The following is an 18,356-nucleotide window of genomic DNA, read 5'->3' as shown; positions in this document are numbered from 1 at the left end:
ACTCTAAGATTCTGGGCTGGTGGCCGAGCCCCAAAGCCTGGCCGTGGGCCTGACAGCTGTGGAGGAGCTGCTCCGTCAGGCTCACACGCATCCCCGAGTGACTGTCCTTCTCTCAGCCTTCATATTCCATCCCCTCCTATTTACTTGTTCTCCACTCACATCCCAAGGCTTATCTGCAAATCTCAGTGTTCCCAAAAGGCATGCTTTGGGAGCCAAGTGGAACCTTCCATCTGGATTGTATCAAGTCACTGACAAAGTTCTGTCCCCAAGTCAGCAGAGGCTGGAGGAAGGCTTTGGGGGAAGACCTTTTCTCCGTAGAGGAACTAACCCAGAGAAAATGATAATAATGTGCTAGTAGGAGCTGCTGAAAGTGGTGGAAACAGAGGAATGCACAGATTGAGCAGCTCTTAGACGTGTGTCCCCAGGCAGGCTCTTGGCGTCTCTGGGCCTCTGTTTCCTCATCTGGATCATAGGAAAGTGGTAGATGCCTTTATGGCAGACGGGGTTTGCATGAGACAAAGCATGAGAACAGGTCTGGAGCGACACTGACTCCGAGCTGGTGCTCAGTCTATCTGTGTCTCTTCCTTTCTCTACAGTCATTTTCTTTTTAATTTTAATTTTTTAATTTTTATCACAGGGAGCCACTAACATGGCTTAAGAGGCAAATCCTTCTGTCATTACAACAAAAACTAGTTTTCCACCCCATCCTCACTATTAATTTTTCCCCAGAGGCAACCGTTTTCAATTGTTTAAACAATTCTGGTATTTACTTGCATATTTCAAAATAACTTGCTTGTGTTGTTATTTTTGTTTTGTTTTCAGGTTTCATCTTTTTAATCATCCTGGTGAAGGATATCCTAAATGTTACGTGAGACACAACAGAACATTTTTTATTTTCAGTATTAAGAAAAAAATGAGGGAGTTTCCCAGCAGCCTAGGGGTTACGAATTCCATCTCTCACTGCTGTGGCCCAGGTTCAATCCCTGGTCAGGGAACTAAAATCCTGCAATCCATGCAGCACAGCCGAACAAACAAAAAAAGAAACTTCCATATAATCAGACAGAGTGCTGCAGTGAAAAAACCTCTAAGTAATCATGTTCTTGGCCTTCCCTGGTAGCTCAGATGGTGAAGAATCTGCCTGCAGTGCAGGAGACCTAGGTTCGATCCCTGGATTGGGAAGATCCCCTGGAGAAGAGAATGGCAACCCATTCCAGTATTCTTGCCTGGAGAATTCCAAGCACAGAGGAGCCTGGCAGGCTATAACAGTCCATGGGGTCGCAAAGTGTCAGACACGACTGAGTGACTAGTACTTCACTTCACATTTCAGTCATGTTCTTGATTTCTTATAGTTAACCGTTGGAAATTATTTCCCAACAATGATTAAAAATTGTGTACAGGTTTTTAAAAAATGTTCCTAGATGTGCTTTATTTAAAACAATCCATCTAGTTAAACATTTTTTTTTTTTTTGGTCAGAACCAAATAACCCTGGGAGCCTGAACTGAAAAAGTGGTAAAAAAGGAAAAAAATACCCAGACTCTACAAATGTCTCAGAATTTTTCTTTAAACAGGAGAAAAAAAATTTTAAAACACATGGAGCTTTCTGAAAGGTCTTTAACAAGCTACCTTGGGAGCTCAATTGAAAAAAGAGGTAGATGTACTAAAAACAGATGTTTCCGTGCAGCTCCAAAAATCTTTATAAATACAGCCATTTGGAAGGATGGTCCTGGATCAGAAGTTTTATTCTTGTGTATCTACACGGGATGTGCATGCATCTCAGTTGTCATAATTGTCCCTGTAATTTCCTCCTAAATAGTGGTCATAACCACCCTGACTTCTGCCACCATAGTCTGTGGATCTTCCATGTCCATATCCATATCCTCCAGGTCAACTGTCATACTTGTCACTTCCATAGTCCCGGTCCCCACCTCCTCTAGAGTAACTGTGACCACACCCACAGGCTCAAAGTCACCTCCTCTTGTTCCCCGAGGCCAACTTGCCCGAGTGGTCTACATGGATCTGACAATTATCAGAGACTTTCCATTCAAGGCTCTCATAGCATCAGAGGCACACTCTGGACTGTTGAAGGTGGTGAAACCAAAACCCTGGGATAGCTGTGTCTTCCAGTCTTTGACCTTGACCACCCCAGAAACAGGTCAGAAGATGCTGAAATGATCTTCCAGAGTGCGCCCATCAGGGCTGAAGTTGAGTCCTCCCACAAAGAGCTTCCCTTCTTCAGGGCATGGCAGTAAATTCAAGTCCTGGAAATGAAGACGTAAAAAGGCCAAAGAGACAGCTACTGTGAAGGAGCTGAGAGACTGGGCTGTAATGATACTTTTTAATTCATCTACTGAAGGGCATCTTGGTTGATGCTAGCTTTTGGCAACTCTGAATAAAGTTGCTGTAAACCTTTGTGTGTAGGTTTTTGTGTGGACTTAGGTTTTCAACTCATTTAAGTGAATAGCAAGGAGCACCATCTCTGGATTGTATGGTAAATCTATACTCAGTTTTGTAAGAAATTTCAGACTGTCTTCCAAAGTGGCTGTACCATTTTGCATTCCCACCAGCAATAAATAAGAGTTCCTGTCATTTCGCATCTTCACCAGCATTTGGTGTGATCAGGCTTTCAGATATTCTAATAGGCGTATAGTGAGAAAAAAGTGAAAGTGAAGTCTCTCAGTCACGTCCGACTCTGCAACCCCATGGACTGTAGCCCACCAGTTCCTCCATCCATGGGATTTTCCAGGCAAGAGTACTGGAGTGGGTTGCCATTTCCTTCTCCAAGGTGTATAGCGGTATCTCACTATTTTAATTTGTAAGTCACTGACATATAATTTTGAGCATCTTTTCATATGTTTATTTGCCATCAATATATCTTCTTTGAGAAGGTATCTGTTCACATCTTTTGCCTATTTTTTAGTTGGTTGGTTTTTTTATTGTTCAGTTTTAAGAATTCTTTGTATATTTTAGACATAAGCCTCTATCAAATTGTGTTTTGCAGATATTTTCTCTCAATCTTTGACGTGTCTTTTTATTTTATTAATGTACTGAGCTTCTATTATTATTATATGTTTAACTTCTAAGAGTTCATTTTTGTTCTCTACATGTTCTTTTTAATAGTTCCTTCTTTTTGTTTCATGTATAGAAAAATTCTTCCCATCTCTCTGAAGATATTCATGACAGTTTTTTCCTGAAGTGTTCCTCTCCCTGCAACCCTCTGTTTTTTTCCAAAGTGCTTTTATTTCTTAGTAGAGGCTCTCCCCTAACAACAGGGGATTCTTGTTTGCCTTCTTGTCTGAGGAAGACACCAGAATCTGACTGTACACTCTGTCTGTGTTTGTGTTTGGGGATGTGGGGGAGGGGAGGGTGTGCTTCTTTCTAGGGTAATTGGGCCAACATTTTTGAGGGGAGACTTCTTATCCAGTCCTTGCTGGACCTCGCTACTAGTACTTTGGGATTTGAATGGGAGAAGAAGCCTAGAAGTTCAACATCTAATAAGTAAATTTCCATTTCATCCCTATTTTAAATACTCCATACTCATTTATGTCTGCTCTCTTCCTGTCTGGAAATCCTTATTTTATCTTCAGATAGTGAAGCTTCAGGTTTCTGCTGAGGTGCAGAACAGTTTACCACCTGTCTGGTGAGGCAGGGAATGGGTCTGGGATTAAACTGCTTTTTAGACTTTTGGGGGCATAAAACATTATGAGTTTATTCCATGAGGAAATTTTCATTTTCCCCCAGTGTTTTAATACTCAACAAGAATAACATCTAATGTCTTTTCATATTATTTGTAGGCTTAAATTTTTAAATTAGAAGTGGTGATACTAGATAAGATATCATTCACACTAGTTTCTAATCATCTTCTTTTAATAAGAATTTGATGAGATTATTTTGTCACCCTAAAATAAGATTTTACTAAAATGTATACTTTTCTGTCATTTGTTCATCCAAAGATCCAGCTTTATTATCCTCAGTCTGTATTTATAATGAATGAATTTGAATGAAAAATTCCTATCAAAAAGTATTTCTATACATTTTATTTTAACTAGTTTCTATTGGAATATTGGAGAAGGCAATGGCACCCCACTCCAGCACTCTTGCCTGGAAAATCCCATGGATGGAGGAGCCTGGTAGTCTGCAGTCCATGGGGTCACTAAGAGTCAGACATGACTGAGCGACTTCCCTTTCACTTTTCCCTTTCACTCACTGGAGAAGGAAATGGCAACCCACTCCAGTGTTCTTGCCTGGAGAATCCCAGGGATGGGGGAGCCTGGTGGGCTGCCGGCTATGGGGTCGCACGGAGTCGGACACGCCTGGAGCGACTTGGCAGCAGCAGCAGCAGTGGAATATAGTTGATTTACAAGGTTGTGTTAGTTCCTGCTGTACAGCAAAGTGAATCAGTTATACATATACATATAGTCACTCTTTTTTAGATTCCATGCCCATGTATGTCTTTACAGAGTACTGAGTTCCTGGTGCTATACAGCAGGTTCTTATTAGTTATCCATTTTATAGTAGTGTGTATATGTCAATCCCAATTCCCAACTTATCCCTCCTGCCTATATTTTATTTGAGTAGACTCTTCAAGGTGTTCTGTGTTCTAGCTAGCATTATCTAACATTTATTGTTTCCATGGGTTTAAAAAATAAACTTTCTATCTAGTAGTCATGTCTCTTTAGGCTCCTCTTAGCTATGACAATTTCTCACACTTTTTGTGTTTTTTATTATTATCTTCAGTTTTGAGAAATACTTTTCAGGTATTTTGTAAAATGTCTTTCACCTGGGATTTCTCTGATATTTCTTTGGTGATGACACTTGGGTTACATGTTTTGAAGAGAAAGACCACAGAGGCACAGCACCATTCTCATCATATTGTATCCAAAGGACATGATATCAACATGGCTTATCACCGATGATATTAACTTTGATTACCTGACTGAGACACCACCGACTGTCAGGTTTCTCCCTTCTAAAGTGAATCTGTCCATCCACTCCCAACCCTGTAATCTTTGGAAGGAAGTCACTATGCACAACCCATATTTAAGGACTGGGTGTTATGCTCTACTTCTTGAGGGCAACTATGTGCATAAATTATTTGGAATTCTTCTGTACAGGAGATTTGACTAGTCTTCTCTGATTATTTATTTAGTCCTTATTTGTATCAGTATGAATTCAGGAGCATTTATTTTATACTTTGAGTTATAATCCAATATTACTTTAGTTGCTCAAATTGTTCCAACTTCGGCTGTTAGGAGCTTTTCCAGCTGTCATCCTTGCTCTTGGATATGCCCTCACCATTGTGTGTATTGTGTATGTGTGAGCACTTTCCTACTTTTTGATCCCAGGCTTGTTTGTATATTTCCTTTCCCAACTCTAGAACCATCCATTTTTCCAAGGAGTCCTGGTTCCTTTTGTTGGAGAGGGGTATTGGAAAACAAGATCTGGGTGCTGGATATGCTCACTGATATTGGGATGTTGTAGCTTCTAGGCCTGCTCAGCTGACAGAAGAAAAATTGTGTGTGTAAATACTAAACCACACACACACGCACATACACACACACACATCTATAAATAGTTCTGTATGTAAACATCTATATGGTATGTATATTAAGTTAAACATAAATTCATCCCATTTCCTTCCCCTTCCACTCTAATCCATTAAGAAGTGGATCATCCTAGCCTCTTCTCACTCATTTGTAACCTCCCACTCCAACAGTGAGAAACCATGACCATTTACCTGTTCATTTACCTACTCACTCACTTCCACTACACATGTATAGATCATCAGAACTGTTAATCTGTAAAGTCATGGGAAAGAATAGAGTACAACTAGAAAATAGTGATTATGCAGTTTCTTTTGCTTCTACTCTTATTTCATCTCCAAAGTTACTCAGGTCAGCAACTTTTCCCCCGTCTCCTTCAATCAGCCTCATTCATACATTTGCAATGAAGTTAGATCATTTCACGGAGAAGGCAATGGCACCCCACTCCAGTACTCTTGCCTGGAAAATCCCATGGATGGAGGAGCCTGGTGGGCTGCAGTCCATGGGGTCGCTAAGAGTCAGATTCAACTGAGCGACTTCACTTTCACTTTTCACTTTCATGCATTGGAGAAGGAAATGGCAACCCACTCCAGTGTTCTTGCCTGGAGAATCCCTGGGACGGGGGAGCCTGGTGGATTGCCGTCTATGGGGTCACACAGAGTCGGACACGACTGATGTGACTTAGCAGCAGCAGCAGATCATTTCATCATATTATACATTCCATCCTGGGATAGATATCCCATCCTAGATAAAAATCACCTAAGTGTTTTTAAAAAATTTGCAGTGTTAAATTTCATTGTGCTATAAAGTTCTATGGATTTTGACAAATGCACCATTACAACAACATATAGAACAGTTTCAAAGTCCTTAAAAATTCCCCAATGATCTACCAATTCAACCCCCCCTATTTCCTGGCAATCAGTGGCAATTACTTTCTCTACAGATTTTCCTTCTCCAGAATGTCACATATTAATACTTGGAATCATACAGTATGTAGCCTTTTCAAACTGGCTTCTTTCTGTTAGCAATATGTGTTTAAGATTCATTCATGTTTTTTCTCAGCTTCGTAGCTCACTTCTTTTTATCACTGAATAATATATAATTGTATGTATATACAATTTTGTGTGTTTATCCATTCACCTATTGAAGGACATCTTGGTTGCTTCATTTGGGGGATTTATAAATGAAGCTGCTATAAATATTTGCCTGAGGGTTTTTGTGTTGGCGTAAGTGTTTTAATCAGTTGGATAATTAAATAGACTTTTGACTAATCATTCCTCGTTTTGGCTTCCCCTTCATACCCACTTCCAGAGAAAAGGGATGTTTTTTATTTCCAAGCCTTGAGGGGTTCTGCAATGTAGATCAGCTTGCTTCATGTCTCCCTACCTGCCCGCTTGTGGTTCAGCTCTCTCTGGTCTGCTACATAAGTTACACTCCCATCAGCTTTCCAGCCTGGAAAAGTATGTCGCATAATCCCCTCTCATAGTCCCATTAGTTTTGTGGGTTTATATCTTGACCCTTTCATGCTCATTTTGGTGGGATGGAGTGAATGCTAATGTCAGTGTTCCACCCACCAGTTTCAACCAGAAATTCCAACTCCCCCAACCATTACCCCTTCTTTTCTCAGGGATGGAGATTTGATCTCCTTGGGGATGTGAAGTCAGGGCTGCTGTGACTCCAGGAGAAAGCAAAGGGAGAAAAGACCCTTTGCTCCCAGTCTTTCTCGCAGTGCCCGTGGGTCAGGATCTCATTTCCAACCCCCTGCCCTTAACAATCTAGACCTTAGGGCTTTGAAGGCTGGAACCTGTCAGGAAGGGAGGGGAACTGGCTCAACATTCTGAGCTGGAGGCCTCAGAGCAAGGTCCTGTGTGGCTATGGCTTACCCTGGGAAAATGGCCCAAATGGCAGGATAGGAGGGAGGGGCAAAGAGAGCAAGACTCCAGGAACAGATTGTAGCCAAGTATTTCTCGAGTCCCTGTTTGGTACCTCCACGCTCACCTTCCTAACAAACAATGTCTTGTAGAAAACCTTCTGGGGGGTGGGGGCATGATAGTGATAGAGAAACCAAGAAAGAAGGTGAAGTCAGGGACGCAGTGAAGAAATTAGATAATTGGTCATTGAAGAGAATAACCTCTGTCTGCCCAGCCTCTGATCTCCTTTACCCTGATCTCTTTTTACTCTACCCAGAGCAACTTCTCCCTGGGTGATTCCATCCCGAATTGTTCTCACTCTCCGTAGGGATCGAAAGGCCTCCCCAAGTCATAGCTCCAGCCCCAGTCCCCTTCCTGAACTCTAGCTGAGTTGCGATGCCTTGCCCTGGATGTAGCATACCTATCACAGCCACGGGTACCCTGTGCCACGCTTTCCCTCCTCCCATCAGAGCCCATCATCTGTGTTGGGTTTCCTAAAGATTCTTCCAAGTTCCTGATTCACTTATATATCATCTTATCTCTGTGAAGTGTGATGCATTTATTTTGTAGCTTTAAAGTATCTTTGCAATAACTTTTTAGGTCTTTGGGTGAAGGGCTATGTGACATGAAACTTGAAAGAACAATTATCTCCTTTGCTGGGGTTCTTTTTTTTTTTTTGGCCATGCTGCGAGGCATGTTGGATCTTATTAATAGTTCCCCAACCAGGGATCGAACCTGCACCCCCTGCACTGGAAGAGTGGAGTCTTAACAACTGGACCTCCAGGGAAGTCCCTGCTAGGGTTCATTTTGGAAGGGTCTTGTGGTACTCCTTCAGGCCCAAAACCATCCTAAGACTGGTGAAAGTTTGCCTTCTTTGGAAAAGGATGTTTCCCAACGTCTTAGGAGAGCACAGTTTAGGGTCTCACAAGCACTTGGAAGTTTTTCTTACTTTATCTTTCGTTCTTTCTCTTACATCATCTCTTATCTCTCACTGGGGTTAAGAACAGCTTCCCAGGTCCCTGGTTTCCCTTTTGGAAAATGCACTGGAGGTTTTGTTCCCATGGGATGGATGGGATGAAAATCTGGTTCCAGGGATGACTCGATAACAATTTAAACAATTAGCAGACGTTTATGCAATGCTCTTACTGTCCCTGGGCCTGTGCTAGCAGAGCTTTACTGCCTATGAGCAGAGCCCAGATGCCTTGTCCTGTCATCAAAGCCACTCAGCATCTGTAGCATTTCCCTTATCTTGGGGCTGAAAAGAGTCAATGGAGCATTGAGGTTAGGAGTGTGGGCTCTGTATTCAGACAACTTGGCTTCCCAACCAACTCTGCCACATACTGTGTGACCTTGGGAAAGTTACTCAACCTCTCTGTGCCTCAGTTTCCTTCTCTGTAAAGTGGTGAGTGATGGTAATAATAGTATGTGCCTCATGGAGTTTTTCATAAGACTAAATGAATTTATAAGTGAAAAGGGCTCAGAACAGTGCCTGATGCTGAGAAAGTGCTGTCAGCTACTCCTTGCATCCCAAAATAGTCCCTCTCCAATCAGCCTGGACCATTTCCTGTTCCCCTGTCTAATTCTGAATTTCTGTTAACTAGGCACAAAATAAATTCTCTTTCTCTCTTTATCCTCTTCTTTTCCTTCTATTATCAATGATAACTATCATTAAACCATTAAACCATTTGCTACAGTCTAATTATTTTTCAAGTGTTTTTGTTTTTTTTTTTTCCAAAACTCACAACCCTGATAGACTGGGAACATCACTCATTTTATGGATAAGAAAACTGTGCCTTAGAGAGGGAAAGTCAGTGTTTGATCCAGTACAATGCTAAGTGGCAGATCTGCAAGTTTAACTATTTCCATCTCCTCTGTCTCCCATAGCAGGCTACCTCTCCCTGTCTCACTAACAAACTTTCACTGCCCGTCACCCCGACCTGCAAGGCTATGCTTCAGGTTCTGCACATTGTGAATCACATCACTCTCTATGCTTTTGGCTGCAAGTAGTGGAAAATCAACTGCAGCCAGTTGATTAAACTAGAAAGGGAATTTGATCACAAAAATGCAGTGTCTAGAAGGAAGGCAGACTTCAAGCACTGGCGGATCCAGCAGCTTATCAATGTCCCCAAGGTCCCACTTTTCATTGTCCTGTGCTGCCTTCTTCCATGTCGTCGTCTCAGCCTAACCCTGGTTCCCATGTAGCCTTGGGATGGCTGTCAGCAACAATCTAGGTGCCTTAATCTAGAGCTCCACCCCCTGCCCCAGATCCTAGGATGAGGATATGAGAATAAGCAATATATTTGGGAAGATATCCCACAAAACACTAGTAGGAAAATGGGAAACTGAGATAGAAAAGACAAACAGTCCATAAAGAGTTATTGAGAAAATTATCTTTGGAAAACTAGACTGCAATCTCACAGAGGAATTTTGGGAACCATGTAGACCCTGCACCACAGTTATCCCACCAAGTGGCCCAGCTACTTCTGGCCTGTCCTAGGATCAGGCAGAGTGGGCTCCAGCAGCCAGAAAAAGCCTGAGCCTGAAAAAAAAAAAAAGAAATCAAATGCTGGCAACTGGAAATGGGACAGAGAATACGGGGAGGGCGCTGAATGCACCTGTTACAGTGTGTGTGCTTCTGCAGTCATGCCCACGGGGGACAGGGAGGGGTCCTTCCCACAGCCATCACACCACAGTCCTTGACTGCACTCGGTTTATCCTGCTGAGGTCCCGTGCCCACCCCACACCTGAACCAAACCTGGGTGTGGGGGAATACTCTGCCCTGGTGTTTTCTTATTTGCGTCAGTTTTCCTGTTTGTCTTCAGTTCCTGCCCGCCCAGCAACCCATCCTTGTGGCAAGAGATGGGGTCATGCTGATTGGCTGAGGCCAACCAGGGCCTCCTCCTGTGCTGGAGGTGGGGTCAGTCCCATCAGAACTGCATGGCAGCTGTTCTGGAATGCTGGGAGAGTGGGAAGGATGCTGAGAAGCAAACGGCAATGTTCATCACAGAAGTATTTCCTAAAACAAAAGAAATGGAATGAAAACAAAGCTTGGAAGAGGAGGAGTACGGAAACCATGAAGTCAGGCCTGGAAGAGGACTTTAAAAGTCACCTAGCCTAGTCCACCAAAGCGACTGCAATTCACTCCTGGTCTGTCCTCCACAGACATTCAGGCTTAACTGGCACACTTCTAACGACAGGGAGCCCACTCAATCTCAGAGTGACCCATATCTGTTCCAGAGACATCTCCAACCACTAGAAGACTCTAGTCATATCGGGTGGAAATCTTCCTTTCTCTGTCATCTCTGGGGTTTGCAGGACACATCTGCCCTAAAGCTGAGCCCTACAGGGACATGTAAACAGTGGTTGCATTTCCCTCAGGACTTCCCTAGAACAAACTGACCACTTCCAGGCCTGTCACCTCAGAGTTGGTGACCGCAGAAGGGCCCCCACATCCGGAGTCGGGGGCTAGGGGAGGCCCAAGGGGCAGGCATCTCGGAGCTGGTGGAGCATTAGACGAGATTCTTTCCTGGAAGCATCTGCCAGTCTCCAGGTCAGCCACAGTTTACTGCTCAGAAACAAATGGCCACAGTCACAGGGAGGTGCCCCAGTTCGCTCACAGATGTGTTTATTTGGAGGATGTGACCTCCCAGACACACAAATACTCCGCCTGCCTCCCGCCCCAGCGGCTCCCACAGGGGGCTTCAAGCAGCCTAGCTATGGCTGCATGTTCTGTAATGGGAGTTCCTGAGGTCTGGGCTGCTCCCATCTGGCTGCACACATTCAGGCCCCACACCCAGCCCCAGCCGTGACCCCTCCCACCATCTCAGAGGTCTGCAAAGGGTGAGGCAGGACAGGACAATGGGCGGAGTCTCAGACGGAATCAGAAACCCTCCAGTGAACCCTCCTCCATCGGGATGGGTAAGACTTTGCCTTTCAGAGTCTTGGTTTCCCTTATCTAAAAAACAGGGAGAGGAACTCATTTATGGAGGTGCTCTTGGATATGGAAGTACTGAGCATGTGCTGGGTTCTTACCAGGCACGTGTGTTAGGGTGCTTTATTGGTGAAGGCTTCCCTAGAGGCTGCCCTGATTATCAGAATCTGTTGAGATGGTTCCCAAGGCCTTGTTCTAGTGACTTCACAGCTTTCAAGGCACCTGATGTAATCTTCCATCACGGAAACACCCCTCAACTCCTGCCTTCCTCCAAGGTGCCCTCACATATTGATCAGATAGGCGGGAGGTCCTATCCTCTCCCAACCTCCAACTTTCACAAACCCTATAGGAGATCCTGTAGTTCTGGATCCCACCCTCTTCCTGGGAGCCATCCCTACCCCATTCATACATCTATGGAGGGAGCACCTTGCTGAATTCTTGCCCATCCTCTGGATCTCCACTGACCTCAGGAACCTCCCATGACCTAAACTGGACTAGACAGAAATCTTCTCTGGGGTCTTCAGGCTGGAAGCAGATGAATCTTTCCTTCTCTGAGGCGTGGAGCTGCTGGCAGCCACACGGAAAACACCAGCTTGTAGCGAGGGGACAAAGCCGATGCACATAGAGAAGCAGAGAAAAGTGAGCTTCAGACCTGCTTGTTCCACCCCTCGCAGAGGCTCTTCTGAGCTCCAAGTGATCAGACTATGGGTGAATATGATCTGGGGAATCAATCCAGAAGCTGGATTCGGTTCAGTCATATTGTGTCTCCTAGAATCAGAGCATGGCATGTCAGCATCAGCTATTAGCTGGTGTGGACCTCTTCAAGGATAGAGCCTTTTTCGGCAGTCATGAGGGTTCGCACGTAAAGAGAGACAGAGAGCAGTGCCCCCGACTTGTAGGGCAGAGGAGCCGGAAGCAGAGACAGGAAGGAAACTGGGAGAGAGGCTACCTTGGTTCCAGACAACTTTCCCTTCCTGTTTTCACTCCTTGGGTCCTTCACTGCCTGCCCTCAGGCATCATGAGACATTCTTGCATCTACCTGGCAAATCTTCCCCTTTTGGCTCCAACTACTTGGAGAGGGCTCCTGCTCCATGCCGCCAGCTGTCCATTCTTTCAACTCAGACCAAGATGGAGGCAACAAACCAGAGCCTGTTCACCCATAGGGGGCGCTGGAGAACGCCCCACCCCCACCCCCTCACCCCCCCCACCCCCTTGACTCTTTGCGACCCCATGAATCGCAGCACGCCAGGCCTCCCTGTCCATCACCAACTCCCAGAGTTCACTCAGACTCACGTCCATCGAGTCAGTGATGCCATCCAGCCATCTCATCCTCTGTCGTCCCCTTCTCCTCCTGCCCACAATCCCTCCCAGCATCAGAGTCTTTTCCAATGAGTCAACTCTTCCCATGAGGTGGCCAAAGTACTGGAGTTTCAGCTTTAGCATCATTCCTTCCAAAGAAATCCCAGGGCTGATCTCCTTCAGAATGGACTGGTTGGATCTCCTTGCAGTCCAAGGGACTCTCAAGAGTCTTCTCCAACACCATAGTTCAAAAGCATCAATTCTTCGGCGCTCAGCCTTCTTCACAGTCCAACTCTCACATCAATATATGACCACAGGAAAAACCATAGCCTTGACTAGACTAACCTTTGTTGGCAAAGTAATGTCTCTGCTTTTGAATATGCTATCTAGGTTGGTCATAACTTTCCTTCCAAGGAGTAAGCGTCTTTTAATTTCATGGCTGCAGTCACCATCTGCAGTGATTTTGGAGCCCCCCAAATAAAGTCTTACACTGTTTCCACTGTTTCCCCATCTATTTCCCATGAAGTGATGGGACCGGATGCCATGATCTTCGTCTTCTGAATGTTGAGCTTTAAGCCAACTTTTTCACTCTCCACTTTCACCTTCATCAAGAGGCTTTTTAGTTCCTCTTCACTTTCTGCCATAAGGGTGGTGTCATCTGCATATCTGAGGTTATTGAGATTTCTCCCCGCAATCTTGATTCCAGCTTGTGCTTCCTCCAGTCCAGCGTTTCTCATGATGTACTCTGCATATAAGTTAAATAAACAGGGTGACAATATACAGCCTTGACGTACTCCTTTTCCTATTTGGAACCAGTCTGTTGTTCCATGTCCAGTTCTAACTGTTGCTTCCTGACCTGCATACAGATTTCTCAAGAGGCAGGTCAGGTGGTCTGGTATTCCCATCTCTTTCAGAATTTTCCACAGTTTATTGTGATCCACACAGTCAAAGGCTTTGGCATAGTCAATAAAGCAGAAATAGATGTTTTTCTGGAACTCTCTTGCTTTTTCCATGATCCAGAAGATGTTGGCAATTTGATCTCTGGTTCCTCTGCCTTTTCTAAAACCAGCTTGAACATCAGGAAGTTCACAGTTCACATATTACTGAAGCCTGGCTTGGAGAATTTTGAGCATTACTTTACTAGCGTGTGAGATGAGTGCAATTGTGCGGTAGTTTGAGCATTCTTTGGCATTGCCCTTCTTTGGGATTGGAATGAAAACTGACCTTTTCCAGTCCTGTGGCCACTGCTGAGTTTTCCAAATTTGCTGGCATATTGAGTGAAGCACTTTCACAGCATCATCTTTCAGGATTTGGAATAGCTCAACTGGAATTCTATCACCTCCACTAGCTTTTTTCTCAGTGATGCTTTCTAAGGCCCACTTGACTTCACATTCTAGGATGTCTGGCTCTAGGTGAGTGATCACACCATCGTGGTTATCTGGGTCATGAAGATCTTTTTTGTACAGTTCTTCTGTGTATTCTTGCCATCTCTTCTTAATATCTTCCGCTTCTGTTAGGTCCATACCATTTCTGTCCTTTATTGAGCCCATCTTTGCATGAAATGTTCCCTTGGTATCTCTAATTTTCTTGAAGAGCTCTCTAGTCTTTCCCATTCTGTTGTTTTCCTCTATTTCTTTGCATTGATCTCTGAAGAAGGCTTTCTTATCTCTTCTTGCTATTCTTTGGAACTCTGCATTCAGATGTTTATATCTTTCCTTTTCTCCTTTGCTTTTTGCTTCTCTTCTTTTCACAGCTATTTGTAAGGCCTCCCCAGACAGCCATTTTGCTTTTTTGCATTTCTTTTCCATGGGGATGGTCTTGATCCCTGTCTCCTGTACAATGTCACAAACCTCATTCCATAGTTCATCAGGCACTCTATCTATCAGATCTAGGCCCTTAAATCTATTTCTCACTTCCACTGTATAATCATAAGGGATTTGATTTAGGTCATACCTGAATGGTCTAGTGGTTTTCCCTACTTTCTTCAATTTAAGTCTGAATTTGGCAATAAGGAGTTCATGGTCTGAGCCACAGTCAGCTCCTGGTCTTGTTTTTGCTGACTGTATAGAGCTTCTCCATCTTTGGCTGCAAAGAATATAATCAATCTGATTTTGGTGTTGACCATCTGGTGATGTCCATGTATAGAGTCTTCTCTTGTGTTGTTGGAAGAGGGTGTTTGTTATGACCAGTGCATTTTCTTGGCAAAACTCTATTAGTCTTTGCCCCTGCTTCATTCTGTATTCCAAGGCCAAATTTGCCTGTTACTCCAGGTGTTTCTTGACTTCCTACTTTTGCATTCCAGTCCCCTATAATGAAAAGGACATTTTTCTTGGGTGTTAGTTCTAAAAGGTCTTGTAGGTCTTCATAGAACCATTCAACTTCAGCTTCTTCAGCATTACTGGTTGGGGCATAGACTTGGATTACTGTGATATTGAATGGTTTGCCTTGGAAACGAACAGAGATCATTCTGTCGTTTAATACCCATTAGCAATCATTCTTCCTTCTTCCCACTTTCTCCATAGCCCTTGCGTCCGACTCTGTGCAACCCCATAGACCTTGGCAACCCCTAAACTGCTCTCTCCCTATATATAGAATTTCGTGTTCTGGACATTTCATATAAAATGGAATCTTACAAAATGAATTATTTTGTGTCTGGCTTTTTTCACTTAGCAGAGTGTTCTCAAGGTTTATGTTATAGCATATATCAGTAGTTCATTCTGTTTTATGGCTGAATAATACCACATTTCATTTACCCATTCGTCAGTGGAGGGACATTTTGGTTGTTTCCACCTTTGTTTTTTTCCTGAGCCGGGAGGTATGCGGGATCAAACCTGCACGCCCTGCATCGGGAGCCTGGAGGCTTAACCACCGCCCCACTGGAAGCCCTGTTGTTTCTAACTTTTGCCCCTTGCGGGTAGTGCTGCTGTTAACATGTGTGTACAAGTATTTGTTCGAGTACCTGTTTTCAACTCTTTGGAGTATATACCTAGGAGTGGAATTTCTGGGTCATGTGGTAATACATTTGATTTTTTGAGACACTGTTTTCTCCAGCAGCTGCACCATTGTATATTCCCACCACTAATGTCTCCATATCCTCACCAACATTTGTTATTTTCCTTAAAAAAAAAACAAAGTAGCCATCCTAGTGGCTATAAAATGGTATTTCCTTGTGGTTTTAATTTGCATTTCCCTAATGATTTCCCTGTTGGCTCAGTAGTAAAGAATCTGCCTGCTAATGCAGGAGACGGAGTTTCGATCCCTGGGTTGGGAAGATCCCAAGAGAAGGAAGTGTCAACCTACTCCAGTATTCTTGCCTGGGAAATCCCATCAACAGAGGCACTTAGCAGGCTGCAGTTCATGAGGTCGCAGAGTCAGACATGACTTAGCAACTAAAGAACAACAGCTAATGATAGTGAGTGTCTTCTCATGTGCTTAATGGCCATTTGTATATCCTCTTTGGAGAAATATGTATTCAGATCCTTTGCCGAATTTCAAAAAGAATGAGTTGTCTTTTTATTAATGAGTTGTAATAGTTCTTTATATATCCTGAGTACAAATTTTTTTATCAGATATATGACTTGGAAGTATTTTCTCCCATTCTGTTGGTTGCGCTTTTACTTTATTTTATTACCGATTTAAAAATTTTTATTTTGTGCCCTTTCAGGCACAAAAAGATTTAATTTTGATGAAGTCCAATTTAACTATTTTTTTCCTTTGCTGTTTATACGTTTGGTGGCATATCTAAGATATACTCAGTGTCTTTATCTTAGAGTCTCCATCTGTGGACTTCTGAATTCTACGTAAGATTGGCAAAGTCTTTTCTATCACTTGTATCTTGAACAAGTCTATCTGTCTCAGATTACAAATTCCTGGGGTGGTGACCAACTCTGAAAAACAAATCCATGCTGTGCAATTAATTAAAGCTTTAATGATGATCGTGATAGTGACCCAGGGATCAGTGAGCCCACCCTGGAGTCTAACCTCGTATTCCAGAACAAATCCATTTCCCCTTTACAGGTTCTAAGGAGGATTGATGTGAAGGCTCCAGAGAAAGGGGAGACTCCTGGACCCAACAGACAGAACAGTCAGGAATGGCTGTCCTGCTTGGAGCCTGCTCACCCGAGCCAGAGTTTCCGATAAGCCTGGCTTTCCACCAAACCAAGGGCAGGGCTTGTGCTGTGACGATGGTAGGGGCTGGGAGGTGGGTGGGCCTGTCTCCCTGCAAGAGAGAAAGCTGTGCTGCCTGGACAAGATCAAGTGTCCAGCCCTGTGAGCTCTGGCTAAAGGGAGTCAAGGGTGAGAAAGGCAGGTGCAGGGACCCACAGAGGGTGGCTGCTCGGCTCCTGGTCTGCAGGGGCATCTCTGTGAGCTGTGGCTGTTTTAGGTCGGCCGACTTGGAGCTGACCCCTGTGGGAAGCTTGTATCTGGGGATCTTCCTAGGCTGTGCCAGGGCAGGCCAACCCTGAACCCAGCATGCTGTGCCAGAGGACGGGGACTACAGCTGACCTGCCTCAGATTCTGGGTTGCACACAGCTGTGGACTTTGGCAGAACTCACTAGTACATTGTGATCCGGAGTCATCTAGAGGGTTCCTACTGTGTGCTTGTGCCAGGACCTCAGCACCGGGCCTAGCACACTGCCTGTGGGTGTTTGGGTTGAGAGTCCAACATCCCTGCTAAGCTCAGAGGCCCTGGAAAGAGCCACCATTGTTTCTTGCCTGGATCACTATGGTGGTTTCCAATCAGTGTCTCTGCTTCCATGCTCACTTGCTTCTAGTGAAAGTCAGATCTTGTCATTCCACTTAGAACCCTCCAGTGCCTCTGCACGTCACACCCAGTAAAAGCTACAATCCTTGCAATGACCCTCAAGGCTCTGCAATGGGACCCCACTTCCTCTCTAAGCCTTATCGCTGTCTATACTTCCTCTTGCTCTCCTAGGTTCTACTCTGTGTCCCTTGAATACGGCCACCCTAGTCCCACCTTGAAGCCTTTGAACTTCGTCATTCTTCTCCCTGGAATGCATTTCCTTCTAATATCCCAAAGTTCTACTTCCGCATTTTATTCATGTCCTCATTTGTCGCCTCCTCAGAGAGGCTGACCCTGACTGCCCCCATCAAAAACAACTGCTAACTTTTCTTGTCTTCCTTTCTTGCTTTGTTTTCTTCTCCTTAGCACTTATATTTTCTAACATGCTATTTTAGTTACTTACATATGGTGTCGGTTTATTTGGTCAATTTTACCTTGTGCCCAAATATTTGAAAGTGAAAGTCTCTCAGTCTTTTCCAACTCTTTGTGATCCCATGGACTATACAGTCCATGAAATTCTCCAGGCCAGAATACTGGAGTAGGTAGTCTTTCCTTTCTCCAGAGGATCATCTTCCCAACCCAGGGATCAAACCCAGGTCTCTGGCATTGCAGGTGGATTCTTTACCAGCTGAGTCACAAAGGAAGCCCAAAAATACTGGAGTGGGTAGCCTATCCCTTCTCCAGCGGATCTTCGTGACCCAGGAATCCAACTGGGGTCTTCTGCGTTGCAGGTGGAATCTTTACCTACTGAGCTATCAGGGAAGCCCGCCCAGATACTTGGTCAAACACTATTCTGGGTGTGTCTGTGAGGGTGTTTTGGATGAAATGACCGTGTGAATTCAGAAGATCGTCCAATCTGTGGAAGGCTTCA

At 44.2% G+C, this 18,356-nt stretch overlaps 1 pseudogene; it reads right to left on the bottom strand.

Moving 5' to 3' along the window:
- Positions 1-1,630: 1,630 nt before the first annotated feature.
- LOC107131936 (RNA-binding protein 3-like) lies at positions 1,631-17,683 on the bottom strand (annotated as a pseudogene).
- Positions 17,684-18,356: the final 673 nt, after the last annotated feature.

Source organism: Bos taurus, chromosome 28 (assembly GCF_002263795.3).
Source record: "Bos taurus isolate L1 Dominette 01449 registration number 42190680 breed Hereford chromosome 28, ARS-UCD2.0, whole genome shotgun sequence".
Classification (NCBI taxonomy): Eukaryota; Metazoa; Chordata; class Mammalia; order Artiodactyla; family Bovidae; genus Bos; species Bos taurus.
This window is presented reverse-complemented; position numbering and strand designations above follow the sequence as displayed.